Raw genomic sequence first — 15,460 nt, forward strand, 5'->3', positions numbered from 1 at the left:
ATTTGATGGCAATGAGTCTGTTAGTTTTTCTACTACGCATCGTCTCTTTCTAATTTCATTGAAATATAGGTTTGCTTAACCATTCATCACTTTCAATCATATCATTTTTATACTCCAGTACCTGTGATGAAAATTCCAAATATTTTGCTTTATCATCCCAAATTTTTGCAGAAACCACTTGCCTTGTATCAGTGATGTAAGTCAGTTCCCTAAATGTGTGACACTGCCCCTGGGGGACACTACAATGATGTAGGGCAATAGTTCTTAACCTGTGGGTCGCAACCCCTTTGAGGGTCAAATGATCCTTTCACAGGGGTCGCCTAAGACCATTGGAAAACACATATTTCCGATGGTCTTAGGAACCAAGACACCGCTCCTCTGTTTCCAGGCGGGTCCGCCCACATGCAGATACACCCACATGAGTACTGTTACCTATCCTATACCATGCTTCAAGACAAAATTTCATTTATTTTTAATTAGAAATAAATACTTCACAATATATAATTACATATTGTTTTGTGATTAATCACTATGCTTTCATGATGTTCAATTTGGAACTATGAAAATACATGCTGCATATCAGATATTTACATTATGATTCATAACAGCGAAATTGCAGTTACGAAGTAGCAATGAAAATCATTTTATGGTTGGGGTCACCACAACATGAGGAACTGTGTAAAAGGGTTGCGGCATGAGGAGGGTTGAGAACCACTGCTCTAGGGGGACTGCCACAGCAGATACCTATACTATCCTAGATTCTCAGTTATAACATGAAAGGTTTCATTGCTAGGCAGGGCTGCTGATTTTTTTTTAATGAAACAAACAAGCTTGGGGACCTATCAAGAAAACCATTTCAACCATTCTATTTCCTTTCATAAGCATTTAAATCTAGGCCCATACATGTTACTAAAAACTCCCACATATGAACATTGTAAATGTGTTTCCTTGTGGTCTAGATTTCCTATTATTAAGAGTTTCTTTTGGAGGCTCCAGAATAGTTATGGATAGTAATAACATAGACTTATGCGAGTCACCAGGAGTTCAGTGATTTACTGTCCTATCATCTTTAATTATAAAGTATTTTAAGCTATTTCCTCTGCTTACCAAGTTTCTTTCCTCTTTCAGTGAAAAAGAAAGAACTCAGAAACGAAATTGAACTTGAATTAAATGAGGGTGCTAAACATCAATGTACTTATTTGAATGAAATTGATATGTCAGTTATAGTTTCTGTATTCTTATGGGAGTAAGAATTAGTTGGAAGTGTTGCGATTATGTCATACTTAATTTTCCATAGCCAATAAAGCAAATTCAAGAGTACCATGAGCTTTGTATTTCACACATGAAATGATGAAAAGTAAAAACATAATCCTTCTTACATTGCTAAAGTTCCTAACGTGCTTTAGCTTGTTTTTTAAAAAATCATTGAAGAAAGATAGTAAGAGGCACATAAGGGGAAACTAAAAAGAAAAGATGAAGGATGCAGGAGGAATGAAAGGAAAAAGACAGAAAAGAAAGATGAAAACTTAGGTATTGTCCCAAGCATTTGTTACCCAGCTAAACCCATGTTCTCAAGTCCCACTAACGGTCTGAAAAGGCAAGACTGTTAAGTCTCTTGTTTGCTAAACAATGCAGAAATTCCCCTCATGAAGTGAGACAACCCTATCTTTAATATTCTAGCACATTTTAGTTTACAGTTCCATTGTAGGCACCATTTCAGAAACTTCTTTTAAGATTTCAAAGTAAACAAACAAGCAAAATTTATGTTCAGTGCTAGTAATTTACATTTTCATCATATCACATATTAGAAAGCAATTATTGTTGAGTGGGAAAAGAATTCATTATGGTTTCACATAATTCATGAAATATCTATATGAATAACAAGGATTAATTGGGATGGTGAAAGTAATTGTTGAAAGTAAACCCTGTTTATATTATATTTAAGTTTAAGCCAGACTCTCACGACAAAAGTTCAAGTACCAGTACCATCAAAGAAGACCTTCCTCTTTCTTTTAAGCAAGTACATTAAAAACTGTTGTGGTGGTACATTCTATTTTCTTGAGTATCAGTGCACAATTATCTGCCCAATCCCTAGTCAGGACAGAACTTTATCCCATCCACCCCCTTTTTTACAGAAACCAACTGGTCACAAAAGACTCAAGTTCATTTCAATTTTACTTTTCCTGGTCTTTTTTCTTTGTAGCCACTCAAACTAGTTTAGGTTTCAGAGATAAGAAATCTAGAAGGATTTTTTGGTTTGTTTTTAAAGAAACATACTATGTGTCTATATATATTACACAGCCATAAAAGAAGTGAAATCAACAGCAGTATACTGATAAACCCTCCAATTCCCCTCTTCCCCCTTCCTTTACTCTCCCGGTTCCCACCCAGTCCCTGGCCTCCTTATAGTCAACAAAGTCTTATCTATTAGAATATATACCATATTTCTTTTTTGTTTTTTTTGTAACAATGGTGATATTAAACATTTAGTTTTGCAGGATTGACTGATTTTGATAAACATCATGCTCTCTAGTTTTGTCCAAGTTGGGGTATTTAATACAGTTGTCATTTTTAAAAAATTGATGCATATGATTTCATAGTATAAATGTACCTAAGCTTGGGTTTTTTTGTTTTTTTTCCGTGTGTTTTCTATTGTGGAAATTGTGTAAAAAAAACACAGGTTTTACATATGTCTGTTGGTGTTTTGGTCTTAATTTCTTTAGGGTATGTCCCCAGCAGAGATTGCTGAATCATAAGGTACTTGGATTTGAATTTCTTTAAGGACATGCCATTCTGAATTACATAGTAATTGTGCACTTTTACAATCCTACCAGCAATTTAAAAGCATTCCTATCTCTCCATATTCTCTCCAGAGTTTATTATTTTTCTGATTTATTGCTTTTGCCAAAAATGTTGGTGTGACATAAATATCTAATTATTATTATTATTTCTTTTATTACTAATGTTCACAAATATTTCTTCGTGTGGTTCCTGACTATATGTCATCTTTGATAAATGGATTATTTATGTCTTGTGCCCATTTTGTTCATTTATTTGTTTATTTGTATTTTTCTTGTTAAGATGTAGTTTTCTAAAGATTTGTGAGATTAGCCCGATTTTATTATTACAGTGTATGTTTTTTACCATTCTATGGGTTCTGTGTTGACTCTTTTGATGAAGTCTTTTGATGTGAATAAATGTTGTATTATTAGTAGGTCCAAGTTTTTATTTTGTCTTCTACAGTGTGGATATTTTTCATTTTGTTCGATATTATCTTTATGCCTTGTATTAGAGGCCTTGTATTTGTTCCTGTATTTTCATTGATGGTTTAATAAATGAGTGATTCATATTTATGTCCTTGATCCATCTTGAGTTTATTTTTGTACAAGGGTCTTCTTTAATTCTTTTTTAAGTGAAAATACAGTTTTTCCAGCACCATTTGTTTAAAAACCTGACTCTTGACCATTTAATGTCTTTTATTTCGTATAAAAGAGTAGGTATCTATAAGTATTTGGTTTATTTCTGGGTTTTCAACTCTAATGTATTGGTATTCATGTCTGTAATTTTATGGTACCTGTATCAGGCTATTTTAATTACTGTGGCTAAATAATAAGTTAATTTTAATAGTATTTTGATTATTCTCAGTTTCTTTATTTTCCATATAAAGTTGGCAATTAGTTTTTCTAATTTTTTGACAATTGTAAGGGGATTTGAATCAGAATTGGATTGAAGTTGTAAGTTATTTTGATAAAGTATTGACATTTTCACAATATTTAGTCTGTCTACCCAGGAACATGGTAGCTTGTTTCATTTGTATAAGTTTCTTTCAGTTCTTTAAGGACTATTTTGTAGTTTTCTGTACATCTTTTATTTCTCTGGTAAGGTTTATTCCTAAATAGTTTATGTTTTGTGTAGTTATTGTAAATGACATTGTTCTTTTGTCATATTTTTGGTATTATCATCCTTAACATACAATAATCCAACTGATTACTGATCTTATAACTGGCTATGCTGCTAAATTCATCCTGTTGTTTTTTCTCTATATATATAAAGTCAGAAGATATGGATTTTATTTACTATGGAAAACATTAATTTACACATACCAAATAATCTAATATCAACTCTATTTCCCTACTTCTTATACCTATAATAAGTATCGCGTCCATATTTCAGGCAAACACATAGCCCCTGTGTTCATTTTATAAGATCAAAACTCTTGGTACAAGTTAGAGTTGAGGGTATCACTGGCTTCTGAAGATAATATCCTGTAAGACTGTTAATGCTACTTGTTGCAGTATGTGCCATTTTCATCTTAAAATAAATTCCAATAAAATAAAACAGCTGATGAGCTAGACCAGATGTTTTATCTCTATACTAGAAATCTGTTTATCTTCCCTCTACATATTTGAATGTCTATATACTCTTATAATATTTATATAGCAGCTAATAAAATTTTTAACATGTCAACTTTTATTCATCTAAATAATTAATTGTGTTGGTCAAGATGGATTAAAATTTATATTCTTTATTTTTTTCTTTTCAATTCTCTGAGACATTGTAGGCAAAATTTGATCTCCTAAAGTCAATGGGGAAATAAAATATTTCATTTAGTGTTGAGTACACTCTATGCCATTATAAAGAATTATCGTAATATTGTTAAGTGTAATATAGGGTTAGGAATCATTTTATGGTAACTTATGTCCTCTAGTTTAGTCATTTTTCCACTGATGAACATTTAGGTTTCTTCTATATCTTTGCTATTGTGAATTGTGCTAACACGAACAGGTTGTTGTTAGGTGCTATCAAGTTGGTTCTGACCCGTAGTGACCATATGCACAAGAAAATTAAGCACTCCCTGGTCCTTTATCATTCTCACAACATTCCTATGCTTGAGCCCGTTGTTGTAGCCATGGTGTCAATCCTTATCAATGAAAGTTGTCCTCTTTTTTGTTGCCCCTCCAAATTATAAAGCATGATGTCCCTCTGCAGGGACTGACGCCTCTTGACAACATGTTCAAAGTATGTAAGATGAAGTCTTGGCATCCTTGCCTCTAAGGAGCATTCTGGCCATACTTTTCCAAAACAGATCTGTTTATCCTTTTGGCAGTCCTTGACACTTTTAACATTCTTCACCAACAACACAATTCAAATGTACCAATTCTTCTTCAGTCTCCCTTATTCACTGTCCAATTTTCACAGGCATATGAAGAAATTGAAAATACCACGTCTTGGGTCAAGTGCAACTCAGTCCTCAAAGTGATGTCTTGTGCAGCAGGTTTACCAAATGCAATGTGTCTTTTGATCTCTTGACTGCTGATTTCATGAGCATTGATTGTGGATACAAGCAAGACAAAATCATTGACAAGATCAATATTTTCTTCTTTTAAGATGATGTTACCTTTTCAGCCAGTTGTGAAGATTTGGATTTTCTTTCTTTTTTAAAATTAAGTACATTTTATTGGGGGCTTGTACAAATCTTGTCGCAATCCATATATGTATCCATTATGTCAAGCACTTTTGTACATTTGTTTCCCTCATCATTCTCAAAACATTTGCTTTCTACTTGAGCTCTTGGAATCAGCTCCTCATTTTTCACCTCCCTCCCCGCTCCCCCTCTCTCATGAACCCTTGATAATTTATAAATTATTATTTTATCATATCTTACACTGCCTGTATCTCCCTTCACCTACTTAATTTTGTCTATCCCCCAGGGAGGAGGTTATATGTAGATCCTTGTAATCGGTTCCCCCATTCTACCCCACCTTCCCTCCACTCTCCTGGTATCACCCCTCACACCCCTGGTCCTGAAGCTATCATCAGTCCTGGATTCCCTGTGTTTCCAGTTCCTATATGCACCAGTGTACATCCTCTGGTCTAGCCAGGTTTCTAAGTTAGTATTGGAATAATCATAGTGGGGGCGGGGGCGGGGAGGAAGCATTTAAGATCTAGAGGAAAGTTGTGTGTTTCATTGTTGCCACACTGCACTCTGAGTGACTCATCTCCTCCCCACTACCCCTCTGCAAGGGATGTCCAGTTGTCTACAGATGGGCCCTGGGTCACCAGCCCACACTCCCCCTCATCCATGATGATATGATTTTTGGTTCTTTGGTGCTTGATACCTGATCCCTTCGCTACCTTGTGATCACACAGGCTGGTGTGCTTCTTCCATGTGGGCTTTATTGCTTCTCAGCTAGTTGGCCACTTGTTTATCTTCAGGCCTTTAAGACCCCAGACACTATATCGATCAATAGCCGGGTTCCATCAGCCTACATCACCACACTTGCTTATGCACACATTTGTCTTCAGCATTTGTATGGGGAAGGTGAGCACACAGTGATGAATTTTTTGTTCTTTGGTGTTTGCTACCTGATCCCTTCAAAACTTCATGATCACTCAGGCTGGTGTGCTTCTTCCATGTGGGCTTTGTTGCTTCTCAGCTAGATGGCTGCTTTTAACTTCAAGCCTTTACGACCCCAAGTGCTATATCTTTGGATATCCAGGTAACATAAGCTTTCTTCACCACATTTGCTTATGCATACATTTGTCTTCAGCGATCGTGTTGGGAAGGTGGGTATAATGGAATGTCCATTTAATCGAGTAAAATATTCTTGTAGTGAGGGAGCACTTTAGTGGAGGACAGATATCCATCTGCTACCCTAATACTAAACTTATAAATATATGTACATAGATCTATTACCCCATCATCATATATAAATATATGTACATATGTACATGCCTGTATTTAGGCCTCGATATATGCCCCTTGCCCCCTACTTCTTTCCTCTATTTCCTTTTACTTTCCTCTTGTTCCACTATCATGCTCAGCCTTCATAGGTAGTTAGGGGGAGGTCAGACCACACCCAGGGAGGTACATGTGAATTCAACATACAGAAGGGGAAAGGGGAAAGGAAAAATGGGGGTGGGGAGAAACTGAGATGATGACCCGAGGGGAACAGGGCACTAACTCACCCAGGGGGAGAGTATTGGTTGTGTCCCCACAGAATTAGAATATGCATACAGACCCCAACATGATGTGCCTAACCAGGAGGGAAACATAACACATGGAGGAATCCATAAAAAGACTGGACTATAGGGCCAACCCCAACCAGACCCAGCCTGACCCCACCATGGAAGGGTGTGCCCCGTGAATGACAATAAAACTTCTGGTGAGGGAAAGGAACTGACCTACCATACTCAGACAGCAGCAAAAGCAAATGAAGGGGGAGGAAGGGAGCAGAGCACACCCTGGCCCACCAAGCCATGAGGACAATAGCCCCGTTCAGAGCAGCCAATGCACAGAGCGGACCATATGGCTGGCCCCACTATGAGATGCAACATCCCGCACTGACCCATAGCTCTACATGGGACAATACTGGAGACACAGTGTGGGATGTGTGACCGAGATGACCCCACCACACCGAAACAGAACACTAAGGGCGTGCGTGCAATAGAACAGCAGGGGGTGCGGAACAAGGAAGTCCTGAGGGGGTATCCAAAACAGACATCAGACCAGACTGGAAAACACTCCTAAAGGTCAACAAAGAGTCCTTGAGCTATTAACAGGCTTCTCTTTCTTTTTTTCTTTCTGTTTGATTTTGTATGTCATTGGCTTCTTTTGTTGTTGCTTTTGTCGCTTTGCTTTTTTTATGTCACTTTGTTTGATGTCATGTTTTTGCGTGCATATTATTATCTCTGCAAGTCTACCTAGACAATATAGGCTGGATAAAAATGTGAAGAAGAAAACAACGGGACCGATGGTTCCTGGGGGACATGGAAGGGAAGAGGTGTTAACCAACCCAGGGACAAGGGAACAGCAAGTGATTCAAAACCAGTGGCCAGGAAGGGGTGGGAGGCCTGGTAGGGAGTGAACAAGGGCAATGTAACCGAGAGAAATTACTGAAACCCAAATGAAGGCTGAGCATGATTTGGGTTTTCTTTACATTGAGTTGTAATCCATTCTGAAAGACTGCAGTCCTTGATCTTCACCAACAAGTGTTTCAAGTTCTCCTCACTTTCAGCAGGCCCAGTTGTGTCATCTGTATGTTTCAGGGTAAAAATAAACTTTCCTTCAAGCCTGATGCCCCATTCTTTTTCATATGATCCAACTTCTCTGGTGATTTGTTCCATATTGAATAAGTGTGATGAGATGATGCAACCCTGACACACACCTTTCCTGATTTTAAACTATGCAGGATTCCCTTGTTCTGACCACACCACTGCCTTTGGTACATGTACAAGTTCCACATGGGCACAATGACGTGCTCTGGAATTCCCGCTATTTTCAAGGTTACCAAGTTTGTTATGATCCATATAGCCTAATGACTACTAATAGTAAAAAAAACCCAAACACACAAGTAAACATTTTATGGCATTCTTTGATTTCAGCCTAGATTCATCTTAGGTCATCAAGGGTCTCCCTTTTCCCAGATCCTTCTCTTCTGACCTTAACCTCCGGAATCTCCCTGCCAACGTACAGCTGTAACCATTGTCGGATGATCTTCAGAAAAAATTAATTAGTTTGAGAGTTTGAGCATTCTGTTGGGCCACCTTTTTGTAACAGGCACAAGTATGAATCTCTTCCAGTCAATTGGCCAAATATCTGACTTCTAAATCCTGGCATAGACAAGTGAGCATTTCTAGTGCTTTTTTCAGATTGTAGAAAGGGTTTACACCCAAATATGTAAATAAAATTATTGCTAGAAAATCATAGAAATATTTATTAAGCAATAATGTCAAAATGTAAAGCTGTTGTTTCTCAACATAGCCTCCATCTAGGTCTATCCACTTCTGAAGGCACTGTTTCCACCTCTCTAACTCTTTTAGAATAATTATGCACTCTGATTTATACCATGTCAAGATTGCAGGTTGAGAATCCATGAAGGACTCAAAACAGGTTCTTTTGAAATATTCTTTGAGTCTTAGAACCAAAATTAACACAATGGGGTACAATTAAGGCTGTAGGGTGGATGGAGTGAGATTTCTCAATGAAATTCCTGTAGGACAGTCCTTGCTACTCTCAAAGAATGAACAAATGCATTGTCATGCTGGAAAAATCATCATTGGCATAATTTTCTTGGCTTTTTCCCTGACGAATGTAGTGTTTAATTCCCTTAAAACCTCTTTGTAGTAAACCCCTGTGACCATCTTTTTTCTTTTGAAAGATACAATCCAGATTATCCATTGGAATTCTAAGAAAATAATTGCCAAAGCCTTCTGAATTGACTTTTCTGCCTTACATTAACTGACCCAATAACTCCCCTAAAAATCAACATATTGATATACTTTTTTGAAGATATCATTTTGGTTTTCACCCAGTGCTGTTGAGTCAATTCCAATCCATATATACCCTATGTACAACATAAGGGAATATTGACAGGTCCTGCGCCATTCTCACAATTGTTCTTGTTTGAGCCAATTGTTGTAGCCACTACAACATCCATCTTGTCAAAGTGCTTCTTTCTTTTCAGTACTTTTCTGGTTTAACAAGCATGATGTCTTGGAGGGACGGGTATCTTCTGATCATATGTCCAAAATACATAAGATGCAATCTTCCCATCCTTGTTTCTAAGGAGCATTCTGGCTGTACTTCTTCCAAGACAGTCCATGGTTCTTTTAATATTCTTCAACAACACCATAATGCAAATGCATAGATTTTCTTTGGTCTTCTTTATTCAATGACCAACTTTCACATGTATATAAGACATTTGAAAATACCATGGCTGCGGTCAGCGCACTTGGGCCTCAAAGTAACACCGTCGCATTTCAAGATTTTGGAGCTCTTGTGCAGCAGATTTACCTAATACAATGCTTCATTTGATCATTTGCCTGCTGAGTCCATGAGCACTGATCATATGTACAAGCAACATGAAATCTTTGAATATTTCAAACTTTCCTCCATTTACCATAGTGTTCCCTATTGGTCCAATTGTGTGAATTTTGGTCTTCTTTACCTTAAGTTGTTATCCACACTGATGGCTATAATCTTTGATCTTTATCAGCAAGCCCTTCAAGTCCTGCTCATTTTTAGTAAACCCAGTTGTGTCTCCTTCATATTATAGGGTATTAATGTCTTATGATCCTGAGGTCGCATTCTTTTTCATATAATCCAGCTTCTCTGTTATTTGCTCATAACACAGATTGCATAGGTATTGTGAAAGGATACAACCCTGACCCACACCTTTCTTGATTTGATATTTTTCTTTTAATCACAATTATTTACTAATGGAGTAAAGAAAACAATAAGGTACAACTGTAGATTTAGATAGTTTTCTATTCAGCCAGGTGGGGAGGGGTAGCTTTGAACATAAAAACTATAAATATCTGAGGCAAGGAGTCTCTGAAGTTGTTCTCTAGCAGACCAGTATCAGATAATTCTCACCATTTATACAATTCATATTTGACATCACTTAATCACAGAATGTTGCTTCATACAGAAATTATCAGTCATTTATACTTTAGCCAATCAGCCTGGCTACTCCCCTCCTCGCTATCCCTTCTCCATTTCATTTTTTTTTCAGTGGCATTCGTCTTAAATTCTCTTCCCGGAAATTGTGTGAACATCTTAGATCCTTCCAAAGCAAGGAAACAAGCAAGCAAACAACGGGTCACAGAAAGTCAGCCAAGGGTAGATATATAGATGAATGGACTCATGGAGACAGGAGCTAGGTTGGCAACAGCCCCATTCAATGAGTTCTAAACAAAGTTGACTTTGGCAGACATGTTGCTCTGGCTTGTTTAGAGGCCTGTGATTCTACTCCCAGGTTGTGTTATCAATACAGGCTCCTTGTTTCTGAGGGTTTCTCGTGGTCCACACAAGGAGCTAGGAAGCCAATATTGCCAAGCAGCTAATGTTAACAATACATTCAGTGCTTTGATCTATGTTAGGTGCTGACTGTGACTTTCGTTATAACTACTTTAAAAGTGTAATATTCTTAAAGAATTTTTTTTGCAAACTGTCAAGACACTGAGGACAATCTTTAATCTCTTGGAATGGGATACGTGAGACACTTCCTTAACACTAATTTTTCTACTTGGAAATGTGGAGTGAAAATCATTCCAGAGCTCATAACATTGAAGTATAAACCCTCCTGCAGAGGTGTGAATACAGGAAGCTTTATAGGGTGTCCAAGGTTTCTCAAAAGAGCCATGAGAAATTTGCCAAGCATATTGTCACAAACAGCCATTCTGGTGGTGACAGTGCCCCCAAACTAAGCAAAAGATCTAGGCAGGTGGCAACTTTTGAAAGGTCAAAAAAATGCCCTAACATGAGGAGTCCTTTCAGTTTGCATGTTGAGAAACAGAGGCAGAGTGACTTGGGCCCGGGTACTCTGAGGAATGGCTCCACACCTCTCAGCAAGGCCACCATCTTTCAGGAAGAGCATTTCAATCTAGCAGCTCTTTGATGACTGAACAAAGTGCAGGGGCCCATCAGACAGCCACATTCTTCTGAAAGAAGGGTTGGCTATGGCAAATTTCCTCAAAAGGCCAGATCTCAGAAACCCATTTACGAGGAACGGTATCTAAACACTGCCAGGGCATTGAACTGCCTAGTCAGAAAGGATTTAGGAGGTACAGCTTGGAGTGCCACATAAACAGAAGGGTTTCCGAGGCTTAATAAAAAACAAGGAGACCAACAGAGCAAGTGAATGGTACATTGGGTGACAGAGAGGTAAGAAACTAGGGCATTAAAAAACAAGAGGAGGAAGGAACATGCAAGTCAGAGCTTAGCTGGAAGGTAGCACGGTGACTATGGACATCCAGTGAAAGAGTGTTGCTGGCTGGTACTGGGCATGGCTCCTCATTTTCTCAGACTGGACGAACACGTGGCCTGCAGCAGAACACGAGGAGGTTCTCTTTCTGAATGGGGAACCGATGAATGGCTACCAAAAAGAAAAGGACTGTGTGTACCACTCTGTAATGCCTTGCCTTACACCAAAGGCAGGTTTGTGTTGCCAGAAAGTATCTGGGTTTCATGCAACAGTAGTACTTTGGGAGAATGGGAATGATGGGAAGGGGGTGGGGCTGGTGCATGAAAGGACTTTTTAAGTTTTAATTGATAAATACTAGAAAGCCAGGGACAATTTGGTCTCATTTCTTTAGTGAAGAAATGGGATGCTCATTTTCTGTTCTAAATCCAATTTTCCAAAACCTTTACAAATTCTGTGAAAGATATGGAGTTGTCCCATCCTGATTGGCCTCCCAGATAGTCCTGTCAGTGATGCTGCCCAATTGCTCATCTGAGATATTCACTACAACCATCATGTGAAGAACCTGTAACAGCTCATTTCCGGAAATCTTGTTATCTTTATCCCAATCAAATAGTCAAAAATCAAAATGCAGTGTGTTGCTTTGGCTGTTGAGTGGTTGTGGTCTGCTCGTGTCTTTGTTGTTTGCATTATCCTCAATGGGTCAGAAAGTAGCCAAAGTTCTCATGAACCCACGGAAGTTTACCTGTTCCTCTTCCTCTGGAAAGAACGCATTGGTGATCCGGTCCCCCCAACAGATTGATGGCAATTTCTAGAATTCACTGGAAATATTCATCTAAGCTGTTGAATCGACTGTAGAGGAAGGTGATCGGACTGTGCAAAAAGCCAGTCTCCTTGATCCCCTTGAGCCCTTCCTCCCACAATAATGTGGAGGCCCATGACTGCATCCCCTGGCCCAGAGCTCCTTCAGGAGCAGACGCACCTGAAGCAATGGAAATAAACTCCAAAGCAAAACAAAACAACAACAACACCAAGGAATGAAGAAGGACAGGCAGAACGGCTAGGAGTCAAGAAGGGAGAAGGCCCCGTTCTTGATTTTAACCAGGCAGCATTCCCTTGCTTTGTTTGCACAGCTTCCTCTTGATCCATGTGCATGTTCCTCATGAGCACACTGAAGTGTTCTGGGGATTCCCAATCTTCTCAAGGCTAGCCATAGTTTGTTATAATCTAGAGAGTCTAATCCTTTTGCATAGTCAATAATGCACAAGTAAACATCTTTATGGTATTCTCTGCTTTTAGCCAAGATTCATCTGACATTATCTATGATATCCATTTGCCTACACTTCTGGAATCCTGAACATTGAGCTACCTATCAATGTACTGCTGCAATTGTCGGAGGATCTTCAGCAGAATTTTACCATGATGAGATATAAGTTACATTGTTCTATAATTTACACATTCTGTTGGTTACCTTACTTTGAAATGGGCACATATACCGAACTTTTCCAGTCAGTTGGTCAAATAGCTATTTTCTTAATTTCTTTGGCATGGAGGAGTATGTGCTTCATCAGCTTGTTGAAACATTTCTATTGATATTCCATCAATTCTGGAAATTTTGTTTTTGGCTAATGCTTTCAGTGCAGCTTTGATTTCTTCCTTCTGTACCATGGGCTCGTGATCATACACTACCTCTTGAATTGGTTGAATGTTGACTAGTTCTTTTTGATACAGTGACTCTGTATCTTTTTATAATATTCTATTTTCTTTTGATGGTTTCTACATTGTTCGAAATTTAGCCCATAGAATCTTTCAATGTAGCAACTGGAAGTTTATATATTTTTATTTCTTTTTATTTTTTAAAGCATTTTATTGGGGCTCATACAGCTCTTAATCTGACTAGATACTCTGTAGATGGATTTTGTGCTCCCACCGTCTTCCATAACCTTCGACAAATTTGGTGTTCACAATTTAAGCTCTGATATTTTCCCTTCATCATATTTGGATTTTGTTATCATTCTCTTTGGATCACATAGGCTGTTGTGCTTCATTGATCTGGACTTAGATTACACCCCGCTTAGATGGCTACTTGATTCAATATAAGACTTTAAGACTCCAAACACTATCCCAGTTGATATTCTGACACCATCTGCTTTCTTCACCACACTTTGCTGTAGCAAACTTATCTTCAGTGATCTCTTCATGAAGGGCCACACAAAAACTAACTGTTATTATATTTGGGCTTGAATTAAGTGAGAGCCCCCAAACCATCTGCTTGTCCACCGGGTATTAACGACTCTGGTTTATTTGCCACTTCTATTATGACAAACACTAAAACCAACAAGCACGACAACAGAGAAAAACATAAGCCAACAAATGGCAGAAAAACAAATAAACCCAAAAGAAAAACATTGCCACTCACTTCAATAATTTTTCCGATGACATAGAATTGAAGATAATATTAATATGAGGAGTTTTTATGCTAGTATAATCCAACTGTGAACTGTAATTCCTGAATTGTTTTGTACAGATTGATTTCTCAATTGATTGTTTCCCTTTAAATTGAGCATGGGAGTTGGTGCTAGTGGAAATTTTCTTGTTATTTCTTATAAGTGCAGATCCTTGGTTATCAGATTAAAACTTGTCTTATTAATGCAAGGAGGGCATTAAGGTACAAAATATACGGTCGTTCTGGAGCCCCTTTCATTGGACAATCACTAAGCCAGGAATCCCACTCAAAATCCAATGACTGTCATTTCCAGGGTTGGGATGGCCATCGTTTGCTTTCTGCCCCATCAGAGTATTTAAATCCTAACTCCAAGGGTACAGATAATTTGGGGGGTAGGGCTTAATGTGTTTAGTCAGTGTGCTGAGTCCTTTTAATGTGGCCCTTGAGGAATGCTGTGTTGCATGTGAGGATCTGAGGTGCCTACTCCATGCCAGGCTGCATACCTAGGGTTGGATATAAATTGTACAAAGTATCTATCCAGGAACATGAAATCAGGTTTATTATTCTCCGCTTACATTCCCTACAATTATTGTTAGCATCCTTTCTGATGTGAGCTTGCTCCTCCCTATTTATCCACCATAATCACCAACAGAAATATCCTCCCCTAAAATGTAGATATTTCTCTCCCCTGGTCGTAACTTAATTTTCCAATAAGGTGCTCATCTCTTTCCTGGGGAGGAGTGGTGATTTGTCACAGCCTTGTTTCAGTGCTGTATAGCCGCAGGCAGGTAGCTTCTTCCTTTCCCCTCTTTTTGGAGGAGTGACCCAACCCATATGAGGTGTACTTTTTTGAGGTGATTCTTCTCACGTGCACTTAAAGGGCGTGATGTATGGTTCATGGCCACTAGGTAGACTTTTTACCTTTTTGTTTTGGAATTAGTCTCTAAGATTTGTTTAATTTGTGCTTCTTTATATAGTAGTGAACTCATAAAATATTTGTGCTTTTCTGATTGACTGATTTCATTCTGCATAAGAGTTTCTAGGACCTTCTAGGTCATGTGGGGTTTAATCACTATTTTTTAGGGATGCATAATATTCCATTGTGTGTGTGTACCATACTTTCTTAATCTATTCTTCCATTGTTGGACATTTGGGCTGCTTCCAGTTTCTTGCTATTGTGAACTCTGCTGCTATGAAAATGGGAGAGCATACATCCACTTGAGTTACGTCTCTTATTTCCTTGGGGCACATGCCTAATAGTGGTATTGCTGGTCCATATGGGATTTCAATTCTCAGTTGCTTTTAGTAT

The 15,460-nt window shown here is 38.3% G+C and overlaps 1 protein-coding gene and 1 pseudogene across 1 annotated transcript in view; one reads left to right on the top strand and one right to left on the bottom strand.

The window, feature by feature from the left end:
• DACH2 (dachshund family transcription factor 2) overlaps positions 1-15,460 on the top strand; it is a 792,597-nt gene that overhangs the window by 215,774 nt on the left and 561,363 nt on the right. The window lies entirely within an intron of this gene.
• Positions 12,096-12,652, bottom strand: LOC142434269 (calcineurin B homologous protein 1 pseudogene; annotated as a pseudogene).

The sequence above is a fragment of the Tenrec ecaudatus genome, chromosome X, assembly GCF_050624435.1.
Source record: "Tenrec ecaudatus isolate mTenEca1 chromosome X, mTenEca1.hap1, whole genome shotgun sequence".
NCBI classification, from domain to species: Eukaryota; Metazoa; Chordata; class Mammalia; order Afrosoricida; family Tenrecidae; genus Tenrec; species Tenrec ecaudatus.